Raw genomic sequence first — 8,589 nt, forward strand, 5'->3', positions numbered from 1 at the left:
ACATCAGTGCCATTACTGTCTGCAATTATCTATGACAGACGTATGCACCATATTAAACTGCTTTGTGGAAGACATACTTCCGGCTCCTTTCCTTGGAAATGACCTACTTTGCCTTAAAAGTCTTAGTCGATATGTTTGTAGTCAATGTGGTGACCAGGCCGTAGGCTACCATGCATCTACAACGACACACTCACAACTCATAGTGCAGCCACTTGAAGTGTCACAAAAAGGCATCTTAGACACAGTAGCACACTTTCCTGCTCAACCTAACAAATGTGAAACATGTAAGCGAGTAAAGAGCTTAGAAACACATAAAGTAATTCACAGTCCACAGACTTTACTTCTCCTGTTAAGATCTGGCACAGAAATCCCCAAAACGTTAACTCTCTTGTGTCTGTACCAACACAATGATTATACTGTGTCCAGTATTTGTGCCTTTTTGGACAGGTCACCATAAGTGTCATTGTACACCTGCACAAAACAGAAATGGTATATCATGACACATGAATCCAATGACACAGTGACAGGCTCATATACCTTTGAGCTGATGCAACAAACACTGACTGACACAGCTAGTTTCTTTGTTGTGTCATACGAGAAAACCAAGAGTGTCAAACTAATCCAATTTCAGCAGGTCAAACAAAAGCCTAAATGCACAGACAGATGCAAACCATGACACCCATTCCAAAGCTAGACAAAAATCCTTCACCTGACCTAGAGAATGGCATGTGGCTGTGTGATAAGACTATATATGAGTACCATCAGCATTTGCTCTCTATGGTTGTTGACAAAATGGCATATATTTGTCCCAGCACTTTTGTAAGCCAAACGTTAAGGAGTATTTTTTGTGATGACATCAGTGTACTCCCAGATGTACCAAGAACATCACATAACTGGTGGACCTATGAGTTGGTGATATTGCCTGTCCACGTGAAGTCCCATTGGGGAGCCAACGTTGTAGATTTCTCCAAAAAGACAGTGGAGGGTGATAGCATAGTCTTCTGACTGTATGAATTCAAGTTCACATCAGTGGGTCACTTCTCACTCCATTTCTTTCTCTTTTCACAGGAAGTGCAACGGCAAGAGAAGATGTAACTTCCAACCATACATTCGGCCATCTGCCAGGATCACATGCCTGCCTTATTACTTAAAGTAAACAACAACAATAATAATATAATTATTGCGTCTGCAGGTCGCATTTACTATGAAATCGTGCATTTCCCCTCCGCCAGCAACTCTACATCTGAACTCAAATCTCAAACCCCTTAGATCTCCATATATGGAGCTGAACTGTTCTGACATTCCATATGTTGATCCTTCCCCATCCATCTTTCCTCTTCAATGTCTCCCTTTTGACTGATACCTGTCCATTTACCGTACCTTCACTAAAATCGCTCCACACGTCCCAAACTCTTCTCCATTCTGGCTCCAAAACTATGGAATGCACTTCCCATCACAATCAGAACTGCAGCCTCACTCCCAATCTTCTGCCGTAGTCTGAAAATCCACCTCTTCAGACTCCACCATGGCCCGTAGCACTTGCCCTAGCCTAGCCCCATAGATAGCATTAGCACTTTATGTAGACTTAGATAGTATTTTAAACACACAAGACAGCACTAGAATTGCATTGTATGTAGTCATAGCACTTTATAGTACACATGTATAATATATAATATAGTATAGTATGTATAGTTTACATAGATACTCCACTGTTACGTCCTTAGCTTACGCATGTTTCATGATAACTACTTTGTATGTGATGTATGCCATGTTTTTTTGTTGTATTATATAGAAATTTCACGAAATACCTTTCGTTTATGGGTAGGTTTCCTTCAAAACCTAGCTGCAGAACATTATTTTATGTACTCCCAGGACAGAAAATTCTAGAATTTTCGCTGTCCTGGGCTCTAAGGGTGACGTAGGAAGCCACGCCTATCCCGTATAGATACCTGCGTGGCTACGTCAGCCCTCATTCAACTTTTCTTCTGCTAAGCTGCGAGAACGAACTTTAACATTCCAGTGTGTGCAGGGTAATATATCTCGCAAAACTCGGCCGAGAGATTAATTCTTTAGGACCGTGAGATCTCTGGCACACTCTCGAAGCAAACAGAAGGATACTTCTCGAGAAAAAAAGCTGAACTTCGACACAAGTGAGTTCTAGGCAACTTGTTGCTACGCTAGCTTGTCGAAAAAACAGCTCGCGCCTCTTTTTCTCTCTCGCTAAAGCTAGCGTTTGTTAGCTTAAAGCTATCGATAGTTAGCTTAGCGCTACTAGGCAGATACGCCTGTGGTCTACTATTACACGCCACGAGGAAGATAAACCTGTGGCTGTTTAAGCACTCGGACTCCTCTCTCTACAAGCAACCATGTCGCTGACGAGGGAGACCCAGCCCGAGGAAAGACGCCGCCGACGACAGCAGGTGCCCGCCGACTGTCAAGAAGGCCCCAAACAAAAGACGTGCTCCACCTGGGGATGCGGGAACACGATGTCGGGCAAAGACGGGCATGACGAGTGCATGTATTGTCTCGGCATCACCCACACCCGTGAGTCCATGGAGGAAGTCGGTCCCATTTGCCTCCATTGTGAGGAAATGGACGACGACGTCCTAAACAACAGGCTCGGACGTGTCCAAAGATATTATGACAACTTTGCCGCCCACGGACTCCGAGAGAGGAGCCCCACTCCTCCCCCGCGACGAGCTCGCATACAAGTCCCGCCAAAGGGGCTTTGGCCCCGCGTCTCCACCGGAGAGGGACAACGAGCTACCCCGAGACAGAGGCTCGACTACGCGGGCAACAGAGCCCCAGCCGGAGCCTCCTCTTCAAGAGCAGCACCTGCCGGCGCTAGCCGAGACAGGTATGCTACTTCAGCTTCTGCAACCAGGGCTCACGAGGCCACTGACTACGAGGCTCATGGCGCGAGGCCAAGGGATACCTTCGCACCGCGCCGCTCTTCCCCAGCTCCACGTGCTCGACAACACGTCGTGCAGGCCACCATTGAGTGCCCGCCCAGACATACAGCTAGACGCAGACAGCCTGCTGTTGCACCCAGCTATATGGTGGACCGCCTGGACCCTTCCCCAGACCGCGCAATGTCTCCCGGTGGGGAGCATTGGACTACCAGGGAGGAAGGGGAGCTTCGTGATGACGAGCTCCCTTCCTTCCAGGAGCAACTCCAGGACTACCGCGTCCTGGACGAGGCCTACGCGGACGAGCGAGATGGCCATGATGACCTCTCCCCCGGGGACTACGTCAGCACCACTCGTCGCCCCTTCGACGACCTGGATGCCATGGACACACAGGAGCACCAGCAAGCCAGGGCTCCTGTTCCCCCGCCTCCTGTACCCCCCATGGATGACTCTAATATCTATGAGATATACAGGAAGGCTAGTGCACGTTGTAACCACACATGGCCTAAGTCAACTGTCAAGGTACTACCATGGGAAGGCAGGACTGATGAGTCCGCCCCCCCCCCTGCACCTAGAAGACAGAAGCTCCCTATGGCACAGGGCTTCGAGGAGGCCATGATGCACGCCTGGGACGAACCCCTCCTGAAGGTGGATTTTCCCAAGGCCAGCGCCAAGGGGCCCAACGACATACCAGATAAACAAACCCTCGCCATAGACTTCATGCCAGCTATGGACAAGGCTATAGCGGCCTACCTGGCCAACCCTGCAGCTCCTCGAGTGGATCACCACGTAAAGGAACCGCAGCTCCTGTCCAGCAGCGTGAGGGAAGCCTCAAAACTGAACAAGTGGCAGTATGCACACATGTCCTTCGTGGCGAAGGCCCTCAATGCAGGAGCACTTCTCCAGGGTTCCACCAAGAGCCTCCTCATTGAGATGGGACAGAAGTCCATTAAAGTCCAGCTAGCGGAACTGCCAGAAGACCTGGCCGAGTTACGCCGCCTGAACCACGAGATGGCCACCCTCCAGAGGGACTCCACTCTCCACAACGCCAAGGCAATGGCATGTTCCATCCTCCAGGAGAGATGGCGTTGGGTTGATCAGACCAGCGCCATCTCCCTGGAGACAAAGAAAGAGTTTGTGGCTGGAAATATCCACCCAGACAGCATGTTTAAGGACGCTCTGGCCAAGATGTCAGAAACCATCCAACAGCTCGAGTCCTCCACCAAGACGATGAAGGCGCTCGAACCGCTGGCCAACCAGGCCGCCCCGGTAGGCCGCCCCAAGGCTAAGAAGGCACCCTGGAAGGCCAAGACCGATGACAAACCCAGGTCCCAGGACCGGAGCGGAGATAGACAGCGACAGCCTGCAGGCCGAGGCAGAGCAGACCGCCGCACCTCTCCGCCGCCCTACAAGGCCAGGAGCGCTCCCAGAGGCCGAGGCCAGGGGAAGCGCAAATGACCTGCCCGGGCCGGGTCATCTTCCCCACCACACTCAGAGTTCAAGGCCAGAGGGGGGGATCACGGATCTCACCTCAGAGCCTGCGCTGAAGCGCTTAAAGGGGCCTGTACACAGTGCAGTGAGCACCGTTGTACAGACCCCGAAAATTGTTATGTGCAATTCACATGTGTATGTTTCACGTTGTTCAATAAAGAAAACAAAAAAACAAAAAACACAAAAAACAATAAAACCAACTCTGAAGGGCATATGCCCAGTGGGAAAGATGTCACAGGCCAGAAACTCCACGCCAATTTTTTCCAAACTCAATACCGAAAAAATTCACTAGAGGGAGACATTTCACACAAGGTAAGTCTTCCCCTAGGCAGGCCATGCACCACGCCGACAAGCACAGGGAACCCTTTGTCACGTCATCTGTCACAATGGCGGATATCCGGGGCTTCCCCGTGGATAATCCGTACAATTCAGACAGGATACAGGCTACAGTTCGCCTCGAAACCGCCCACTTCCAGGAAAATTACTCAGAAGCGAGCGGGCAAAAGGCCGCCATTCTGCAAGAGGAAATCAATTCCTTAATGCAGAAAGGCGCCATCACAGAGGTGGCCCTCGACCAATCAATGAACGGTTTTTACTCCCGCTATTTCTTGGTAAAGAAAAAGGGGGGCGGACTCCGTCCCATTCTAGACCTGAGGGCATTGAATCGTCACTTAAAAAAGCTGCAATTCAAAATGCTTACACCACCAGTCCTCCTACGCCTAATTCGCGAAGGGGACTGGTTTACGTCAATAGACCTGCAAGACGCATATTTCCACATTCCGATTTACCCGCCGCACAGAAAATTTCTGCGCTTCGGGTTCAGAGGAAAAGTGTACGAATACACAGTCCTTCCCTTCGGAATGTCACTGAGTCCCAGAGTCTTTATAAAGTGCACCGCGGCAGCTATCGCTCCGCTCCGACAGCAAGGAATCCGTCTCGCTACATACGTAGACGACTGGATCCTACTTGCAAACTCTCCACGAGAAGCACTGTCGCACACACATCGTGTGCTCAGCCACCTCGACTCGCTCGGGTTTATAATAAACCACGAGAAGAGCATGCTTATGCCAACACAGTCAATAGACTTTATAGGCATAACACTGAACTCAATCTCTTACACGGCCCGCCTGAGCCAAGAGAGAATAGACGCAACACTGCAGTGCGTGGCATCATTCAAAAGGGGACGCTCGATTCCTTTTCATGCATGCCTCCGGATGGCGGGGTTAATGGCCTCTGCGGTCTATTTAATCCGCCTAGCAAGGCTACATATGAGACCTTTCCAACGATGGATAGGCTCTCTGCATGTGCCAATGCACCGTCGTCACCAGAAGGTAACAGTAACATCACAATGCATACTAGCCCTTCAATGGTGGTCAGACAGAAAAACCCTCTCAGAGGGCGTCCCCATGGGAAAGCCTCTGATCAGGAAAGTCATCACCACAGACGCCAGCATGACAGGCTGGGGAGCCACGATGGAAGGACTCACAGCCAGAGGTTTATGGTTGGGGCCACTACGTGCCCTTCACATAAATTACTGAGAGCTCATGGCAGTCTTCCTCGCCCTAAAACACTTCGAGCAGCGCATCCTGGGTTGCCATGTCCTAGTCAGGACAGACAACACCACGGCCATGTGCTACATCAACAGACAAGGTGGACTCAGGTCCCCTCGTCTTCATCAACTGGCTCAGAAACTGATCCTGTGGTGCAACACACGCGTCCTCTCAATAGTAGCGTGTCACGTCCCAGGTCTTCTGAACACAGGGGCAGACCTGCTGTCCAGAGGACCTTTCCGCTACTCAGACTGGTCACTACACCCTCATGCAGTGGCCCAGGTCTGGAGCAGGTTTGGGAAATCCAAGGTGGATCTCTTTGCCACAGAGGAGAACACGAAGTGTCCCCTCTTCTTCGCAATCAGGGGACCATCAACGTTGGGGCTAGACGCTCTATCACACCAATGGCCCAAAACCCTTCTCTATGCCTTTCCCCCGCTATCCCTCATCAGCCCCACTCTGGACAGAGTGAGGACTCAGGGTCTGAAGGTGCTCCTAATAGCCCCGTCTTGGGGGGTCTGGAGGTCGGAAATAACCCCTCTCCTCTACGACCAGCCGTGGAGGATTCCCCTTCGAGCGGATCTCCTCTCTCAAGCGAGGGGGGAGATCTTCCACCCTCACCCCCAGGACTTAGACCTATGGGTCTGGCCCGTCAAAGGGTGATGTTGACTGCCGTGGGTCTACCTCCGAACGTAATCGAAACGATTCAGAAAGGCAGAGCCCAGTCAACAAGGGACCGTTACGACACAGCCTGGCGCGTCTTCGAGCATTGGTGCTCACGAAGACCAGACCAAGCAGTCCCCTACCAGGCCTCAGTGATCGACGTCCTGTCATTCCTGCAGGAGCTCCTAGACAGCGGTCTAGGCCTCTCCTCAGTCAAGGTCCATTTGGCGGAAATTTCTGCCTGCCACCCGGGCTTTGATAACCAGACGGTGTGGAAGCACCCGCTGGTAAAACAATTCATGAAGGGTGTACGCAGGGAACATAGGACATGCAGATCCCTCGTTCCCTCGTGGGATTTGTCCCTGGTTCTAAAGGCTCTGGCTACAGCACCCTTTGAACCACTACAAACCGTGAGCCTCAAGCTCCTAACCCTGAAGGTGGCTCTCCTGATCGCACTCACGACAGCAAAAAGGGTCAGCGACCTACATGCGCTCTCGATCTCTCCAGACTGCATGAGGTTCGATGAGGGGTCGACCAAGGTCACCCTAAAGGCAAACCCCGCCTTCATTCCCAAAAATGCTCTCTCAGTGTGTGTGCCAGTGAACCTACAGGCTTTCCACCCCCCGCCGTTCTCCTCTGACGAAGGCAGGCTTAATTGCCTCTGCCCAGTCAGAGCCTTACGCATATACGCGGATAGACTGGCTCCCTTCAGACAAGGAAGCCAACTCTTCGTGTCCTGGGGTGCCAGGACCAAAGGAAAGCCCGTCACGAAGGTCACTATCTCTAACTGGATAGTGGAAGCCATCCGTCTGGCCTACACTAGCCAAGGCGTGGATTCCCCTCAAGCCCTGAGGGCCCACTCCACAAGAGGTGTGGCAGCTTCCTGGGCACTCTACAAGGGAGTCTCCATTCAGGAAGTCTGCACAGCAGCAAGCTGGTCTACACCCTCGACTTTCGCCACATACTATAACCTAGATGTGGCAGCGCCTTCGCTAGCGCACGCGGTCTTGGGGGCCGCTGCTCAGTAAAGCATCAGGGCAGCATAGCGCTGCCTCCTGCTCTCCACAAGGACTAGGTTCTGGACCCAAAAGGGTCCGAGCCCCTCCCAAAAGGTTTACCTGGGACCCACTGGAAGTTCAGGTCACGGGAGTTCATAAAGTCCCATAAACGAAAGGTATTTCGTGAAATTTCTATATAATACAACGTTAAAGGTTACTTTAGTAACCACGGTTGTATATATAAATTGAACGAAATACCTTTCGTGGAACGCCCTTCTGTTCTCTAAAGCAGAAGAAAAGTTCCGAATGAGGGCTGACGTAGCCACGCAGGTATCTATACGGGATAGGCGTGGCTTCCTACGTCACCCTTAGAGCCCAGGACAGCGAAAATTCTAGAATTTTCTGTCCTGGGAGTACATAAAATAATGTTCTGCAGCTAGGTTTTGAAGGAAACCTACCCATAAACGAAAGGTATTTCGTTCAATTTATATATACAACCGTGGTTACTAAAGTAACCTTTAACGTTATTGCTTAATGTAAATCGCTCTGGATTAAGAGCGTCTGCTAAATGCCTAAATTGTAAATTGTAACTATATTCTGCAGGAATTTACAGAGGGGTTTGTTGATATATCATTCACAGCCTGATTTACATCACATTTTATACCTAAAAACATGCCGAAAATGGGTTTTTTATGCCTGTTGACACTATTTTCTGATTTGTGGAGTGATAATTAGAGATATCTAAAATCCCCTCTCTCGTAATTTTTTTCTTTGTCTCTTTATGTCAACAAAATAATAATAAACAATAATTTTTAACCTGGCTTTATCCGATCTTCAGATTTATCGTCCCGAAATGTATGCAAATTAGCGCATATAATGCCTAATTTCCATATTTAAACATATCATTTCAGAAAACTTGTAATACAATAAATATTAGTTTTAATATAAGTAATCAACTGATCAACAAGTTTCATTGTG

This window comes from Electrona antarctica, assembly GCF_951216825.1.
Source record: "Electrona antarctica genome assembly, chromosome: 11".
Classification (NCBI taxonomy): Eukaryota; Metazoa; Chordata; class Actinopteri; order Myctophiformes; family Myctophidae; genus Electrona; species Electrona antarctica.